The following is an 18597-nucleotide window of genomic DNA, read 5'->3' as shown; positions in this document are numbered from 1 at the left end:
AGGGTAGCTGTGAACAGGAAAAAGGGAAATGGGTTCTGGAGGGCAGCTGGGCGGCTCTGCTGTGAGGGTCGCCCGGACACCAGCACACAGTCTCTGGGGCCTGCGAAATGTGATTACACATCAGCATGAGCTCTTCGATGTTTTGTGGTTCTGGAAATCCTATAGGAGGTGGTTTACAGCAGGTGAAACTAATGCTCTCAGTGGAGGTGATGAAGCCAAAGGTCTGCAGGTCAGACTGAAGGTGCCGATGTGGGTGTACATACAGGACAAAACCATCTCATGTGAGTGTAGTTCAGGCACATTTAACGTGAATGCAGTCGTGTTATGCCTAAGGTCTTGTATCTTGTCCATCTCCTCGGGGACCTCGTCCTTAGTTCCTGAGGCTCCTGTAACTCACGTACGGGGGAATGGAGAGTGGGCTCTGTCCAGTTTGAGCCCTGAGTTACCCTGTGTGTGAGTCTGCTCAGGGGCTGCTATTACAAATACCACAGACAGGGCAGCTTAAACAACAGACATCTCCCAGCCCTGGATGCTGTGTGAGATCAAGATGTCTGCAGGCTGGTTTCTCCTGAGGCCTCTCTCCTTGGTGTGTAGACAGCCATCTTCTCTCCGTGTCCTCACATGGTCTCCCCCTGTGCCTATCTGTGTCCTAATCTCTTCTTGTAGGACATCAGTCCGATTGAATTAGGATCCACCCTAGTGACTGCATTTTACCTTGATCACCTCTTTAAAAACTCCATCTCCAAATACAGCCACATTCTGGGGTCCTGGGAGTTAGAGATTCAGCATGTGAATTTTGGGGGATACGACTGAGTCTACACCATCCTGCTTAGGAACTAATATGTGCCTTGGTCCCTCCTTCCCTCAAGTCACACGGGGATCATCTGATGGCTCAGGGAAAGGCCACTTGTGCAGAGTTTGTGTCCAGCTGGGGAACCCTTCTCTGCTCTCTTTGATCAGGCAGCGGCAGTGCCAGCCCCATCCTGAGGTGAGCAGTTCCGTGTCGCCTGGCCTGCTGAGGTGCTCAGTGCCAGGGGACCCAGGAGCCAGCAGCCTAGTGGGGATGCCGGGACTCTCAGAGCCTTGGCACATGTCTCTCCCACCAGTCACCCCAGCAAAGTGGAGAAACATTTGGGGGATTACAGGTGGGAGAGAGTCACGGTCTTGTTTATGCTTCAGAAAGACCAGTTTGGGGTGGGATGTGAGGTGCACGGTGAGGGTAGGGAGCTTTGTCAGGGCCTGATGGAGGAACCAGGCACAAGATCGGGCTTGGGCCAGGGCTGTCGGTGTAGAGGGGAATTAGCGTGGGAACTGGCCATAGACTCTGGAGGAGGAGCTGACAGTTACTGGGGCACAAGGAAGTGGGAGCCTGGGAGGCTCCAGTGTTATCGAACCAAACTTGGGTCCATGTGTCAGAGTGCAGTAAAGCCAGTCTACTGACACCAAATTGTGGTGAAGAAAAGTGAAGCTTTAATTGTAAAAGTGTCAATACAAGGAGGACAGGTGGCTTGTGCCAAACTCCCTGCAGGGTTTCAGCAAAGCAATTTTAAAGGTCAGGTGAGGGAGGGTGGTCACAGGGTATGTGATCAGCTGGTGCCCAATTCTCTGGTTGATGCAGAGGTAACAGGGAAGTTAACATTACAAATTATTACGCACCAGTAGCTCTGTGTTGATGATCATCAAGTAGTTAATTTCTTCCATTTGGTGGTGGTTTTAGCATCTGTAAAACAACTCAGGAAATGTGCATCAGATACTATTATCTATGTACTTCAGAAAGGAGCTACAGCAGAGGATATGGGGGGAGGGGTCTGTCCTGGGAAGGCCCCATAGGGTCCTGCTCGGTTACACCAGGTGTCTGGGCTCAGCAACCAGGGAAGGTGGGCCTGCCTCCTGGGGTTTGGGGAGTAGCGGGATCACAGTCCTCTGAGGGGCTTGTTAGCCCCCAGGGTGAGATGGGGATGCAGTGGCTGGACAGATACGTCTGGCCTGGGAGAGGGGTCCAGGCTGGAAATGTCACTGGAATCATGGCGGGGAGGAAGAGGAAATGGCAGATGGGTCACAGCAGACTACAAGCAGGTGACTGCGGTCCTGTTGGAAGCAACTCAGAGCCAGAAAGGAGAGGCTGGCAGGGGATCAGCTTCATTCTCTTATTGCTTTGCTTATCTGTAAATTCCCACTCCCACAGTGAGGAGTCTGGCTCCCACCATCTGCCATTTATCAATTCATTTTGATCTCAGTGAGGCAGCGGTGAGTGGTGGCGTGAAGCGAGATCTTAATTCTCTGCCCAGGAATTGAACCTGGGTAGCCTGGATGAAGACCAGGAACCCTAGCCACCACACCCCCTCGCTCTTGCCCCCAGTGAAAATGCATTTCTCATGGAGGCAAAAACTGTAAAAACAGGTACAAATTTTATTATGAGACATAGCACAACAACATATGGGAGAGCACACAGAGAAACAGTTTGTTTTGTTAAGATTGAAGCAAGGCAGAGATGCACAGCCGGAGAGAAAGGGTGCGGCCAGCCTCCCTAATGAGGAGGAGCGCAGTAAAGAGGCGATTAAGTCATTTATACAGGGCAGTTCTTCTGGGTCTTTGTTTACCTTTGGCCAATTATCTGGTTTCTTTTTCCACACCTGACCTGCCCTAGGACCGTCCCTAACATGCATGCCCAACTTTTTTCCAAGATGGATTACAGCCCAGAGGCCTATGGGACGGCCTTAGCATCACATATTATGGGGTGTTGCCCCTTCCTTTTTGACCCCCAAAGAGCATTTCTGCACATGTGCAATGTTTCCCTTGCCCCAAGGATGGGAAATGTAGGACCTCTTGATCTTTTAACAGGGTTTAACCCCTCTCTGTCCCTGCCATAAAAGTGTCCGATGTCCGGTTATCTACCCTATTCCTATTGTTGTTTCTTTTTAAAAAAATTATTTATTTATTTATTTATTTTTGGCTGCATTGGGTCTTTGGTGCTGTGCACGGGTTTTTTCTAGTTGCAGCAAGTGGGAGCTACTCTTTGTTGTGGTGCGCGGGCTTCTCATTGCAGTGGCTTCTCTTGTTGTGAAGCATGGGCTCTAGGTGCGTGGGCTTCAGTAGTAGTGGCACACGGGCTCAGTAGTTGTGGCTTGCAGGCTCTAGAGCATAGGCTCAGTAGCTGTGGTGCACAGGCTTTGTTGCTCCGCAGCATGTGGGATCTTCCCGGACCAGGGCTCGAACCCGTGTCCCCTGCATTGGCAGGCGGATTCTTAACCACCGCACCACCAGGGAAGTCCTCTGTTGTTGTTTCTTATATCGAAGTGCAGATCTCGAAATATAGACAGGAGTCCGGTCATAAATATGTAGTCCGGAGCCTGTTTGTTTCTTGTCTCAGGAGATGTAAACCGGGGGCTGGTAATTAATGTCCGTCCTGGAGCCCATCTTCTTCTCACTCTAGGAAGTGTGAACAGGAGGCCAGTTGTAAATGTTTAGCCTGGAGCCTATCTATCTCCTGCCTCAATTTCTCCTTTTCAAATTACATGTACAGTGGTTTCAGAATTGTTAGCTACTACAACCTGGAAAGAACTTCATAAAATAAAGTCCTCTGTTTACGTATGGTCCATTTTGCCTTTAGTCTACAGATTCCATTCATTTCCAAAGTTAACTTAGGTCAGCACCTTTTACCCCATCCCCTACAGTGAGTTTTTTCAATACATTTCCAATAGTTAGATTCTGTTGCATTATGTATTCCATCCTGTGACACTCCTACATTCTAAATAACTAAATTTGAATAGACTATGATTTACCCCTTGGGCTATACAAATGCATAGTGACAGGTATCCATCCTAAAGTATCACGTGGAATACTTCAAACCCCCCACCCCATGATCTGCTTATCATTTATGTAGTGTAGCTTTGCCTTTCTTAGAATGTCATAAATGGGGTCATACTGTGTGCAGCCTCCTCAGACTGGGTTCTTTCACTTAGCAATATATACAGAAGATTTATCCATGTCTTTCCACAGGTTGTTGGTTCATTCCTTTCTACTGTTCAGTAGTATTCCATTGCATGTGCGTGGGAAGAAAAACAATTTTCCCTCTACCCTTCTAGGTTCTTGGTTGAGACACCCCACTCCCATAATAAAAGACAGATTACCAGGAGAAAAACAGAAGTTTAATAACACGTATACCTGCTGTATACAGGGGGGATACCAAGGAAAACTGAGTCACTCCCTGAAATGACCAAAGCCATCACCTTAAATACCTACTTCAGCTAAAAACAGAAGAATGAAGTTGGGGAAGGGAGGAAGCCAGTTATGGCAGGTTATCATGCAAAGCACAGTAAACAAGGGTATGATTGTTTGCAGATTTAAGTCAGGACTTCTCCATTGATAAGAGTTACTTGAGATTTAATTATCCTTCTATTTCTGGTGCAAAGAGGGACATGACCTTATAAATGGAGATTTCTCTATTGTAAATGTCCTTCTCTACTCAGTTTTCTAAGAGTTTTTTATTTTTGTTTGTTTGTTTTTAGCAGACTGAAATAATCCTTATGCCAGATAGGCATACTTTGGGGTGGCATATTCTACTCGTCTTGACATGGATGTACCCCAATTTGCTTATGCATTCATCTGTTGAAGGACATTCTGCTTTCTTCAAGTTTTTAGCCGTTATGAGTAGAGGTGCTGTGCATAATGGCATCTTTGTTTGCATTTGGACATAGATTTTCAAAGCAGTTGCCTAAATACTGGGAGCATGATTGTTGGATCCCAATGTGAGACTTGTTTACCTTTGGAAAAAACTGCCAAACTGTCTTAAAAAGTGGCTGTACATGCATCCCACTAGCAAGGAGGGAGAGTTCCTGTTGTTCCTCACCCTCTAGCAGTGGGTATTGTCATATTTTGAATTTAGCAGTCCTAATAGGTGTGCTATCTCATGATTTTAATTTATAATTCCCTAAAGGTATATAATGTTGAGCATTTTTTAAATGATTTTTACTGTATATCTTTTTCGGCTGGGTGTCTGTTCAGATCCTTACCTGTTTGTTTTTTTTTTTTATGGGGTTGTTTTAGAGGTCTTTGTCTATTTTGAGTCCAAATCCTTTATCAGATACAAGTTTTGCAAGTATTTTTCTCCCAGTTTGTGGCTTGTCTTTTGATTTTCTGAATAAGGTCTTTCAGAGTAGAAATCTTTAATTTTATAAAGTCCACAATATTACTTTTTCCTTTTGTGGATTGGCTTTTTGTGTGTTAAAACTCAAAGCTTATTATCTACAGACCAAACCCAAGGTCATGTAGATTTTCTATGTTTATCTCTGTAATTTCCATAGTTTCGCGTTTTAACTGTCTGTTAATAAATTCCAGTGACTTTGGTGTAAGTTTTAAAGTTTGTGTCTACCTTCACTTCATTCCATACTGTTTCAAGTTAATTGTTCCTTAAGTATTTTGGAGAAGTTATGGGATACTGCCTCTATTTCAGTTTGAATTTCCCGTTTAATGGATCTAGCAGAACCGCCCTCAGGGGGTGGGGTCTCCACTAAACTGTGAGGGCGGCTTGGTCTGCGCTTTCCCATTGGCTGGCAGGGAACGCAGAGCCCGCCTCTCTGATCCCCTTTGGGAATGCGTGTTCGGCCCGCGGCCTTGGCTTCCCCTGGCAGCTGACGCGAGCCTGGTCTCCTCAGGACTCGCTGGGGCTTTGGCTTCTGGAACACATGGGGCTGAATCCATGATGACAACGCGGGGTCTTCAGGACAACACAGGGTCGAGTCCACGCTAACGGGAGCCAGGTCTCCTCAGGAGTTGCTGAGGCTTCGGCTTTGGGACGTTGTGGAGTCCAGTTCACGCTGACGGGAGCCCCGTCTCCTCAGGACCGGCCGGGAGGTGGCGCGGCTGACGGAAAAGGTGAGGAAAAGTGAGAAGAGGGGAGAAGGTTCCTGTGTGCGGCCGACTCCTGAGGGGTGTCTGTCTTCACAGGACCCAGGACTGGAATGGCTTGTTGTGGAAAGTTGTGGGTTTTTTTTTTTTTTTTAATTTTTTATTTTATTTTATTTATTTATTTATTTATTTATTATTTATAGCTGTGTTGGGTCTTCGTTTCTGTGCGAGGGCTTTCTCTAGTTGCGGCAAGTGGGGGCCACTCTTCATCGCGGTGCGCGGGCCTCTCATTATCGCGGCCTCTCTTGTTGCGGAGCACAGACTCCAAACGCGCAGGCTCAGTAGTTGTGGCTCACGGGCCCAGTTGCTCCGCGGCATGTGGGATCTTCCCAGACCAGGGCTCGAACCCGTGTCCCCTGCATTGGCAGGCAGATTCTCAACCACTGCGCCACCAGGGAAGCCCAGTTGTGGGTTTTTAGTCAGTTTTTAGCCGGTGTTGTTCCTTGGCGTGTGTCGTCCATTTTCCCCGGCACCGTTTACTGAGGGAACTGTCCTTTCCCCGGTGTATGTTCTTGGCTCCTTTTTTTGTGAATTAACTGACCACGTACCTGTAGGTTTCTTTCTGGGCTCTCTGGTCTGTGTGCCTGTTTCTGTGCCAATTCCACACTTTTTTTGGTGCCTTTAGCTTCATAATATAGATTGAAGTCAGGGAGGGCAACGCCTCCAGCCTGTTTTCCTTTCTCAGTGTCGCTTTGGCTCTTCTGCGTCCTTTGTGGCTCCACACAAATTGTTTTTTGTTTCTGTGAAAAATGTCATTGAAATTTTGGTAGTGACTGCGTGAATGTGTAGGTTGCTTTGGGTAGAATGGACATTTTAACAATATTTTCACCCATGAGCGTGGGATATCTTTCCATTTTTTTGGGTCTGTTCAGTTTCTTTCATCAATGTCTTTGCAGTTTTCAGTGTGCAGGTCTTTCAAGTCCTTCGTTAAATTTACTGCTAGTTTTTTTTGGGGTGCGATTGTAAATGGAATTGTTTTCTTAATTTCTCTTTCTGATAGTTCATTATTAATGTATAGAATCACAAATGATCCTGCAGTTTTGTTGAACTCATTTTTTAGTTCTGACAGTCTTTTGGTGGTTTCATGTAGAAAGCTAGAATTCAGAAATCTACTGTTCCAACTATATCCAGGTCATCCACAGCACCCAAGACATAGTGGCTGCTAATATAATCTTACCACCGTGCCTCTTAATACCATGGGGACCCCTACAAGGGCGATTAGCATCACCACTTTGGTTGAATTTGGCCTGGGTAAGTCTTGGCCTCTATAGCAATGTTTGATGTCATCTCTGATTTTCTGGCATGTTACTGACATGGTTGTATTGAAAAGTAATTTATTTTCTAGTAAATTTCAAATGTTTAAACTTTAAATAGCAGTACAAAGTTTTCTACGTTCACACCAAGTGCAGTGTGTTTTACCCAAAACAGGGCCACTCTCCCAGGGAACCAGCACATAGCCCCAAAATGAGGAATAATTATGGTTTCCACATTATAATCCTATCCACAGGACCACTTCAACTTTCAGCAGCTGCCCCACCTTTGTGGAAATGTCTTTTTCCATTCTAATCCGGTTTTCTTTTTCTGGAACCATCACTGGGGCTTTCCCTCGTTTTAAAAACCTTCATGAATTTGAAGTGTACAAGATGAGTATGATCTGTGTGACTTTTTCTGTATGGCTTCTTTCACTTAGGATGTTTTCAGTGTTTTTCCATGCTGTAACATGTATCATTTTTTTTTCATTGTGATTAAAAAATATAACATCATTTAAACAATTTTAAGTATACACTTCTATAGCATTACGTTCATTCACGTTGTAAAAATATCCTTACCATCCATCTCCAGAACTTTTTCATTTTCCCCAAGTGAAATTGTAACCATTAAACACTTATTCCCCTCAACCCCTGGCAACCTTATTCTGCTTTTTGTCTTTGAATTTGACTTATCTGGATATCTCATACTAGTGGACTCATAGAATGTCTGTCCTTTTGTGTCTGGCTTGTTTCACTTAGCATAATGACTTCAAGGTTTATCCACATTGTAGCCTGTGTGAGAATTACCTTAGTTTTAAAGGTTGAATTGCATTCCATGGTGTATATACTACATTATGTTTATCCATTCATCTGCTGAAGGACCCTCCAGTTGCTTCCACCTCTTGGCTACTGTGAATAATGCTGCTATGAATATGGGGTACAAAATATCTGTTCCTGTCCTTGCTTTTAAATATTTTGGGTGTATACCCTGGGGTGGAATTGAGGGATTCTATGCTAATTCTATGTTTAAGTTTTTGAGGAGCCCCCCTACTGTTTTCCACAGCTGCTTGCACCATTTTACTTTATTCCTTTATATGGCAGAATAATGCATCTTATGGATCTACCCTATTTTGCTTATCCATTCACCCATTGGTGGACATTTTAATTGTTCTTACCTTGGGCTATTGTGAATAGTGCTGCTATGGATATTGGTGTACAAGTTTTTATTTGAACACCTGTTTTCAATGCTTTGGATATATATCTAGGAGTGGAGTTGTTGAAACATGATAATTACATTTTTATATTTTTGAGAAAATGCCCAAATTTAGCACACATAGATTGCACCATTTTACATTTCCACAAGTAAAGTTTAAGAGTTCCAATTTCTCTACATTGTTGCCAACATTTGTTATTTTTGTTTATTCTTAATATAACCATTCTAGTGTGTGTGAAAAGTTGTGGTTTTAATTTGCATTTCCATCATGACTACTGATGTTTGACATCTCTTCATGTGCTTGCTGACCATTTGTATGCCTTGTCTGGAGAACAGTCCATTCAAGTCCTTTGTCCATTTAAAAAATTGGGTTGCTCTTTTGTTGAGTGGTAAAAGTTCTTGATAGATTCTGGATAAAGGCTCTCATCAGATATAATGTGCCAATATTTTCTTCCATTCTTTGGGCTGTCTTTTTACTTTCTGGATAGCCTCTTTTGATGTACAAAGGTTTGTAATTTTGAGGAACTCCAGTTGATCTATTTTTTTTCTTTCATTGCTTGAGCTTTAGTTTGAGATATAAGAAACTATTGCTAAATGAAGGTCATGAATCCCTTGGTTTATTCCAGGGTGCATACCCTCAGTATCCACTAGGCTAGGATTTAGGTCTGGGGTTTAAGTCAGTGTCAGGGTTTAGAGGTCAGGGGTCAGGGTTGGAGAGTCAGGGTAGAGGGTCTAGGGGTCTGGGCTTAGGGTGTTAGCGTTAGAGGTTAGATTTCTTTAGGGTTAGGGTTAGGTTTTTTTTTTTTTTTTTTTTTTTAATTAATTAATTTATTTATTTATTTTTGGCTGTGTTGGGTCTTCGTTTCTGTGCGAGGGCTTTCTCCAGCTGTGGCGAGTGGGGGCCACTCTTCATCACGGTGCGCGGGCCTCTCACTGTCGCGGCCTCTCTTGTTGCGGAGCACAGGCTCCAGACGCGCAGGCTCAGTAGTTGTGGCTCACGGGCTTAGTTGCTCCGCGGCATGTGGGATCTTCCCAGACCAGGGCTCGAACCCGTGTCCCCTGCATTGGCAGGCAGATTCTTAACCACTGCGCCACCAGGGAAGCCCTAGGGTTAGGTTTAAGCATAATTGGCCCCCTTTGCTCTTCCCTTCTCCTCTCTGAGGTCTCCAGGATGGACACGATTTGCCCAGGGTCACACATGAGTCAGGGAGTTGAGCTGGACCACTGTTTTTCTACCCCCCAGTCCTGGGCTCTGAGAGAAGAATGAAATGTCTGTACTGTTTCTGAGTGTTTCAAATCAAACTCGATGTTAGTCAAGGGTTGTGGAAGGTGTCAAGTCACGCAGGTTTCTTCCTGCCCTCCCATCTGGGAAAGGTGGTGCTGGCTTCACTCTGCCTGGGCAGCCCCAGGTTCCAGCAGAGCCCAGACAGGAGGGCACTCAATGGACATGTGTGGATTTATGCAGGACTGGGTGTAACAACCTGCCAGCCCCCAGCCTACTTGAGGGCTGGTGGGACCCTCCTGGGACTGTAGGCATGCTTTGTCCCATCTGACTGGGCATCAATAGACAATCAAGTCTCAGGCAGGACAGTCCTTGACCTCTGAGCATCCAGGCAGGCATCTGTGGTCCTCTAGCTCAGTCCAGCCTGGGCCCTGTCAAGACCCCATGGACAATCACTGAGCTGACCATGCTGCTGGGCAATGGAACAGCTACCTGGGCAGTGTAGACATTCCTTTGAGATGTTTCAACTATCAATGTCCATGTGGTTGAGAAAAGGTCCTCCTCTTCACAGCCTTCACAGCCTTCACAGCCTCGTAGCCTGCCAAGAGAGGTAATAACACTAAACGTCTGAGTGTGTCCCTGACACAACAACCATACAGCAGACCATGGCCCTGCAATCCTTTGTCCCTTCAGTTGTTAGAAATTTTGACATTCATATTCATTAAGAATCAAAGATATGGGAGTAACTGGGCCTCCCAATGGGAGGTTCATACTGAGGCTGCATGGTCTTGGAGAGCCATATGCATCCATGTGGCCTCTGGAAAGCCTGCCAATTATGGGTTCCATGGCATGGAATAATTCTTGAACCTCCCATTACTTCATTGCACAAGAGTTTCCTTACCACCCTAGCATTTGGTTTCTTCCCTTAGTAAAGGAGAGAGAAGAAACTGGAAAATGAGCAGCATTGTTCTTCAGGAGTGAGTAATTAATATGGCCAGGGAGATGGCATGACTCAAGGGCTCCCACCTCTCAGGGGCAGGAATGAGGTCTGTGTGTCTTCTGAGGGCACATAGGCTATCCTGGGCCAAACCCTGAGATGTGAGGACCTGATACCCAAGGCAGGAGACTTTGAGTTTACCACCAACAACGATCCTGCCTTTTCAGCAAGTGAAAGAACTTCTTGCCCTCTTGAGAGGGCAGTAAGAGCACACTGGATGAGTAGCTGCAGCCCCTGACCCTAAGTGAACTGCTTTTTTCCTTTTGTGTCAGATTCTGTGCTGTGCAGTGAGCTGTCATTGACATAGAATCTGCTGCTTTCTCTCAGCCAGCATCTGTTCTCATGCCCAAGTCTAGTGCCTCAGTTTTCCTTTGGGAATTACATCTCACCTGCTTCCAGTCCAAACAGTTCCAGAAGGATGACCTCACGTTCCACCCAGCTCGAAGATGGGTTTACAACCCACATCTAGCCAGTCCCATTTTCCATCTTCTGGTTCCTGTGATGGGTCAAGGATGAGAATGTAACCCAAGCCAGGCCAAAGGAGTTTAAAACCATGACTTTTCTTGGTACCCAAGAAAAGGAGAAGCTCTTTCTTGGAAAAAGGATGGTGAGTGGTTGTCAGCCTAGAATTGCTGTTGGCCCAAGGACAGTGAGAGAGACTGTGCCTGTGAATGGGATCACCCAAAGGCCCTGAGCAGGACAGAGTTTTGGAAAGGAGCAAGACCACACTGAGATAGTATGAGTCACGGGACCTGCCAGGTCCAAACCCATTCTTAAACTTGCCACTTGCCAGTATTAATTTATTTCTACCCTTACAATAAATACTAATTTATTTTACTTCAGTAAGTGTGTCCAGTCACTGGGAATAAAAAAAAGTCCTAGTTGACACATCTGAATCAATAAATCCCTGATCCATCCTCAGGTGTCCTCACATGGCTGGGGGAGATGAAGATACTGGGTGGGGTCAGATATTTGGGGAGCTGCCAAACAGCTCTGTCCCTGTTCCCTCCCTGTCCTGGGAGAGGGAAACCCTGGAACAGTGATAGAGGATAACCAGTAGGGGAAAGAGGTTCCTCAGTGTTTAATTAGTCTTTTTGTATTTTCCTTAATTTAGGGTCCATTTTGGTAATGTGTTTTTACAAAGAAATCACCTGTTTCCTCTAGATTTCCAGTTTGTTACAATAGGTTTCTCTTATTTGACTTTTAATTTTTCCTGTCTAATTTTCTACAGAATCATCACAAATAATGAACAAATATTGATACTTTATTATTAACTGAAGTCCATGTTCACGCTCCCTTTGTTATACCTTTCCTTGTTCCAGGATCACAAAGGACATGTGGTCATAATGTCTGTTTAGTCTCTTCTGGGCCTTGACAGTTGCTCAGACTCTCCTTGTTTCTATGGCCTTGACAGTGTGGAGGAGGACTGGTCAGGTATTTTGTAGACTGCCCTGCACTGGGATTTTCTTGGTGTTTTTGTTGTGATTAGACGTGGCTTTTGAAAATGCAGATTACAGAGGTAAAGTGCTTCCTCTTCACTATATATCAAGAGAACAGGCTCTCAAGGGAATTTATCACTTATATTCTTAAATTTGGTTACCTAGCTGAGGTAGTGTTTGTCAAGTTTTCCCACAGTGAGGTTAATTTTTTTCCCATGTCCATCCTGTGTGTCTTATTTAGGAGAAAGTCATAATGCAGAACCCACACTTGAGGAGAGGGGAGTTAGCTTCACATCCTTGATGGACAGCTGAGTGTCTATGTGAATTGTTTAGAATCTTTCTGCATAGGAGATTTCTATTTAACACCATTCATAAAAAACTGTGTAATTTATTTTTGGACATGTGAACAATTATTGTAAACGTCTAGTTATAATCCAGTATTGCATTATTAGACTGCTTAGTTCATTCTTGCTTTGGCTATTGAGAGCTTTTTCCATTTGCTCCTGTTCTCATTTTACATAATTTTTCTTAAGTGGTTTTTTTTTTTTTTTGGTACTTTTTTACTTTCTGATATTTTAAGATTATCCTGCTTCACATATTTACTGTCTCAGTCCTAGTATCAGCCCTTTCTTCAAAGAGCCCTTGTTCCTCTTATTAGAGAATAGTATTAAAAACTTACATGTGGGAGCTAAATAGGCTCAGCTGACAATGCGTGGAAATATATGCACGTATCCCAGCCTATACATATACACATAATTATAAAGATTTCCATGTGGCACTATGTGTATCTCTATTAGGCTAAAGATAGTTTATACTGATGTCTCCAACCTGATCTGTTATGACATGGATATTGTAACCTTCTCCCTTTGTCTGTAACTTCCCACTCCATTGGTAAGAAACCTGGCTTCCACCATTTGTCATTTATTAAATTCAGTGCTTGTTCCATTCGATTACTGATACAGTAGTTTCAGTACTGTTAGCTACTACCCACCATGGGAAAGAACTTAGAGTCCACTGTTTATGTATGGTACATTTTGCCTTTGGCTTACAGATTCCGTTCATTTCCAAAGTTAATTTAGGTCAGCTCATTTTGTCCCACCACCAACAGTGAGTTTTTTCATACATTTCTAAATCAGTTAGGTTCTTTGTTATATTCTGTACTCCAGTCTTTGACACTCCCATATCCTAAGTAACTAAATTTGAATAGATTATAATTTACTTGTTGGGTTGTAAAAATCTGTGGGTGTAGACAAATGCATAATGACAGGTATTCACCACTAAAGTATCATATGGACTATTTCAACCACATATTCCATAAACTGTTTACCATGTCTGTTTTGCCTTTGCTAGAATGTCATATAAATGAGGTCATACAGTGTGTAGCACTTCAGACTGGATTCTTTCACTTAGCAATGTAAGTGTTAGATTTATCCTTTTTTTGTTGTTGTTGCACGAGTTGATGGTTCATTCCTTTATATCTCCAAATACTATTGCATTGCATTTTATGAGAGGAAAAATAATTTTCCCTCTACCCTTCTATGTTCTTCATTGGGACCGCGCCTCCCCCCCTCCACCCCCCCGTAATGAAAGGGAGATGAACTGGAGAAAAACAATCGGAAGTTTAAAATATACCATGCATACCTCCTGTATACTTGAAAGATACCCAGGAAAACTGAGTCACTCCCTGAAATGACCCAAGCCATCACCTTAAATACTACCTTCAGCTGAGAACAAAAGAAAGATGTTAGGGAATGGAGGAAGCCATTTAAGAGAGATTATTAGGCAAAGCACAGTAAACAAGGGTATGGTTGTTATGCAGATTTACATCCAGGCCTATTCCACTGACAAGTTTTTCTTGATATTTAGTCATCTTTCAGTTCCTGGTCCAGAGAGGGACACACCCTTACAAATGGAGATATCCTTAGTAAATGTAAATTTACTTCATAAAAGGGCATTTTCTACTTGGTTTTCAAGGATTCTCCTGGGTCTGCTATTTTTTTAATTAATCAGTCCAAAATAATCCTTTTGTCAAATGGGTGTATTTTAGGGTGGTGTATTCTGCTCCCCTTGAGATGTATGTCCTCTAATTTGCTTACGAATTCATTTACAGAAGGACATCCTGATAGCTTTAAGTTTTTAGCCATTATGAGTAGAGCTGCTGTGCATTACTTAATGCTTGTTTTTGTTTGAACACAGTTTTTCAAAACAGTTGTCTAAGTACAAGAGGTACGCTTCTTGGATCCTAAGGTGAGACTGTTTAGATTTGGAAAAAACTGCCAAACTGTCTTCTAAAGTAGGTTGTACATGCATTCCACCAGCATCTTGAGTATACTGTTGTATGCTTATTTTCTGTTTATCTTCTTTGGCCAGGTGTGTGTTTCAATCTTTACCAAGTTTTAATTGCGTACAAATCCTTTATCAGATATGTGTTTTGGAAATAGTTTCTTCCAGTTTGTGGTTTTCTGAATAAGGTCTTTCATAGAGTAGAAATTTTTAATTTTATAAAGTCTACATTATTAATTATTTTTCTTTTGTTGATAGACTTTTGGTGTTGTGTGTTTTAAAATGGATCACCAGACCCAAGGTCATGTAGATTTTCTTCTGTTCTCAGATTCTAGAATTTTTATAGTTTGGTAATTTAGATTTGTCTATGGGCAATTTTGAGTGAATTTTGGTTTAAGTTGTAAAGTTTGTGTCTACATTCATTTCATTATATATGGTTTCTAATTAATTGTTCCTTAACTATCTTTTGAGAAGATATGGTGAGATACTTGGCTCCATCTCAGTTTGGATTTTCAAACTTAGTATATACAGCAGAACTGCATTTGGGATGAGGCCTCTGGGTTTGTGAGTGCGGTGCTCCCAGCACTTCTCTGATGTCCCACAGGGGGCGCTGAACCCACCTCTCTGACACTGCGGGCACAGGTGCATCCTGCCCACAGAGTTTGCTCCGTGACAAGTGGACAAGGAGCTTTGTCTCCCATCAGGGCTTAGGTTTCTGGACCATGGGGCAGTGTCCACACTGACAGGAGCTGGGTTTTCTCAAGACCCACTGGTGAGGAGATGCCACAAGAGGAAGAAATGAGCAAGTGGGGAGAAACTTCCAGTGCAGCTGACTGCTGGGTGGGTGGGGTGCATCTTCAGGGGACTCAGGAGAGAAAGGGTTTAATATGGAACCTTGTGGGCTTTTAGTTAGTTTTTGTGCAGTGTAGATGGTGACCAGTGTCGTTCTTTGGAGTCTGGTGTCTAGTTTTCCTGGCACTGTTTGTTGATGGCTTAGGGTAGAATAAACATTTTAATGATGGTAATTTTTCTGATGCATGAGCATGGAATATTGTTTTCTATTGTGTCTTCAATTTCTTTATCAGTGTCCTATAGTTTTCTGAGTATAGGTCTTTCATGTCCTTGGTTAAATTTATTCGTAAACAGTTTGTTCTCTCTGATGGAATTGTAAATGGGATTCTTTTCTTAATTTTTCTTTCTGATTGTTTGTTATTAGTGTATAGAAACAAAACTGGTTTGTGCATATTGATTCCATACTTTGCAACTTTACTGAATTTATTTTTTTAACATGTTTCTTGAAGTAATGTGAAAAATTGTAATGCTAAAAGCTCACTGTTTCTACTGCATCCCAGGTAATCCACAGGACCCAAGACATGGTAGCTACTATACTCTTCCCATGGTGCCTCTTAATATCATGTGGACTCCTACAAGGGAAGTAAGTATCACTTACTTGGTGAACTTGGTCTGGGTAAGTCTTGGCCTCTATAATAAAGTTTGATGGCTGTCTTATCTGATTTTCTGGTATGGTATTGACATGGTTGTTCTGAAAAGTAATTCACTTTCGAGTAATTTAAAGTGTACGGAAAACTTTCAGTAATGGCAAAAAGTACTCACATTTGCCACTTCACACAAAATGCTCAGTGTGTTTTACCCAAAACAGGGACATTCTCCTGAAGAACTAGCACATAACCCCTAAATGAGGAAATCATGATTTTCACATTATAATTTAATACACAGGCCTACATAAATTTTCACCTGCTGTCCCAACTGTATGAAAATGTCTTTTTCCATCCTGATCTAGTTTTCTTTTTCTGGAACCGTTACTGAGTTTTTCCCTCATTTGGACAACCTTTATGGATTTAAAGCAGACAAGATAAATATGGGATCTGGGTGGCCTTTTCTGTATGGCTTTTTTCCACTAAGGATGTTTTTAATATTCATTTATGTTGTAACAAATATCAGCACTATGCTTTTTTTTTCATTGTTATTAAAAATACAAAACATGACATTTACCATTTAATGCATTTTAAGTATACAGTTTTGTGGTATTAACTACCTTCACATAGTTGCACAAACAAGTTAAATGACATGTGCTCCTCCTGTGTGCATGGGAGCTACCCAGGAAATTGAGTAACTCCCTGAAATGGCCCAAGACATCACCTTAAATACCATCCTCATCTAAAAAGAAAAAAAAGGAAGGGTATAGTTGTTTCTGTCTACATTCATTTGATTGCATATGGTTTCCAACTGATTGTCGAATAACTAGTTTTGGAGAAGTCATGGGATATTTGGCTTCATTTCAGTTTGAATTTCCATATTTAGTGGATTCTGCAGGCTTGATACAAGGTTTACAACCTTGATATTGCATCAGGACATCCCAATGGTGTAACTGGTGTTAATAGTTTGTTCAACAATTAAAGTTCTGTGTGATATGAGTTCAGACTGGAGTAATCCTGGTTTAGTTTCTGTCTATTTATACATTTGTCCCAGTATGAAAGGACAAGAGGAATAAGGCCTACTTTATAAAAGTGCCTTCAAACTAATTGGTATAATCTCAACTTAATTTTTTTTTAATTTATTTTATTCAAGTATAGTTGATTTACAATGTTGTGTTAATTTCTGTTGTACAGCAAAGTGATTCAGATATATATATATAAAAATATATATACTCTTTTTCATACACTTTTCCATTATGGTTTATTACAGGATATTGAATATAGTTCCCTATGCTATACAGTAAGAGCTTGTTGTTTATCCATCCTATATGTAATAGTTTGCATCTGCTAATCCCAAACTCCCAATCCATCCCTCCCTGCTTCTTCCCCTTGGCAACCACAAGTCTGTTTTCTATATCTATGAATCTGTTTCTGTTTGGTAGATATGTTCATTTGTGTCTCATTTTAGATTCCACATATAAGTGATATCATATGGTATTTGTCTTTCTCTGTCTGACTTATTTCACTTAGTATGATAACCTCTAGGTCCATCCATGTTGCTGTAAATGGCATTATTTCACTCTTTTTTTATAGCTGAGTAGCATTCCATTGTGTGTGTATATATATATATCACATCTTCTTTATCCATTCTTCTGTTGATGGACATTCAGGTTGTTTTCATGTCTTGGCTATTGTGAATAGTGCTGCTATGAACATAGTGGTGTATGTATCTTTTTGAATTATAGTTTTGTCTGGATATATGCCCAGGAGTAGGATTGCTGGTTCATATGGCAACTGTAGTTTTTTGAGGAACCTCCATATTGTTTTTCATAGTGACTGCACCAATTTACATTCCCACCAACAGTGTAGGAGGGTTTTCTTTTCTCCACACTCCCTCCAGCATTTATTTGTAGATGTTTTAATGATGGCCATTCTGATCAGTGTGAGGTGGTACCTCATTGTAGTTTTGATTTGCATTGCTCTAATAATTAGCGATGTGGAGCATCTTTTCATGTGCCTATTGCCCATCTGTATGTTTTCTTTGGAGAAATGTCTAATTAGAGCTTCTGCCCATTTTTTGATTTTTTTTTTTTTTTTTGAGTTGTATGAGCTGTTTGTATATTTGGAAATTAGGCCCTTGATGGTTGCATCATTTGCAAATATTTTCTCCCAAACAATTAGCACAGGTGCTGGGACAACAGGATACCCACATGCAAAAGAATAAAGTTGGACCCTTACCTCCCCCTGTATACAAAATCAACTCAAAATGGATCAAAGGCCTAGATGTAAGAACCAAAATTATAAAACTCGGAGAATAAAACATGAGAGTAAATCTTCATGACCTTGGATTTGGCCATGATTTCTTAGATCTGCTACCAAAAGCACAAGCAACAAAAGACAAAATAGATGAATTGGACTTCCTCAAAACAAAAAACTGTTGTGAATAAAAGGAGCAAGGAAAAAGGTAATCCACCATCCAAAATTACACAAGATGTTTGTAAATCATGTATCTGATAAAGGTCTGTAGCCCACCAGCCCAGCCCCCGTGCTGGTCCAGGGGAGTGTGTGTGTGGCCCCTCCCATCCTAGGTGATAAAGGGATTTCAGGCCCCACAGCACCCAAGGGGTGGACACTGGTCATCCTCAGCACCCTCAAGGAGTGAGTGCTGGATTGTTTTGAGCCCAGATTCCTTCCATTACTGCCCTCAAACACTGAAGGCTTCAGCATGCCTCCGGAAGAACACAGAGTATTTGCGAGTCTTTGAGAATGAAGAGAACATCCTTCGCTTTTCTGAAAAGGGCATCTTATTTCATAGCAGTGACCACTTTCAATCTGGCTGCCAGGGGTGCC

General features: G+C 42.4%; 1 long non-coding RNA gene across 1 annotated transcript in view; it reads left to right on the top strand.

Annotated features, from left to right (window-relative positions):
* Positions 1-1054: 1054 nt before the first annotated feature.
* Positions 1055-18597, top strand: part of LOC309625963 — a 77466-nt gene continuing 59923 nt past the window's right edge. Inside the window, exons 1-2 of the long non-coding RNA XR_014242839.1 lie at positions 1055-5874; positions 15664-15746. This is a non-coding gene — a long non-coding RNA (uncharacterized lncRNA). The remainder of the gene's footprint in view (positions 5875-15663; positions 15747-18597) is intronic.

The sequence above is a fragment of the Balaenoptera borealis genome, assembly GCF_965194805.1.
Source record: "Balaenoptera borealis genome assembly, chromosome: 3".
Classification (NCBI taxonomy): domain Eukaryota; kingdom Metazoa; phylum Chordata; class Mammalia; order Artiodactyla; family Balaenopteridae; genus Balaenoptera; species Balaenoptera borealis.
The sequence above is the reverse complement of the archived record's forward strand: the minus strand, read 5'-3'. Positions and strand labels throughout refer to the sequence as shown.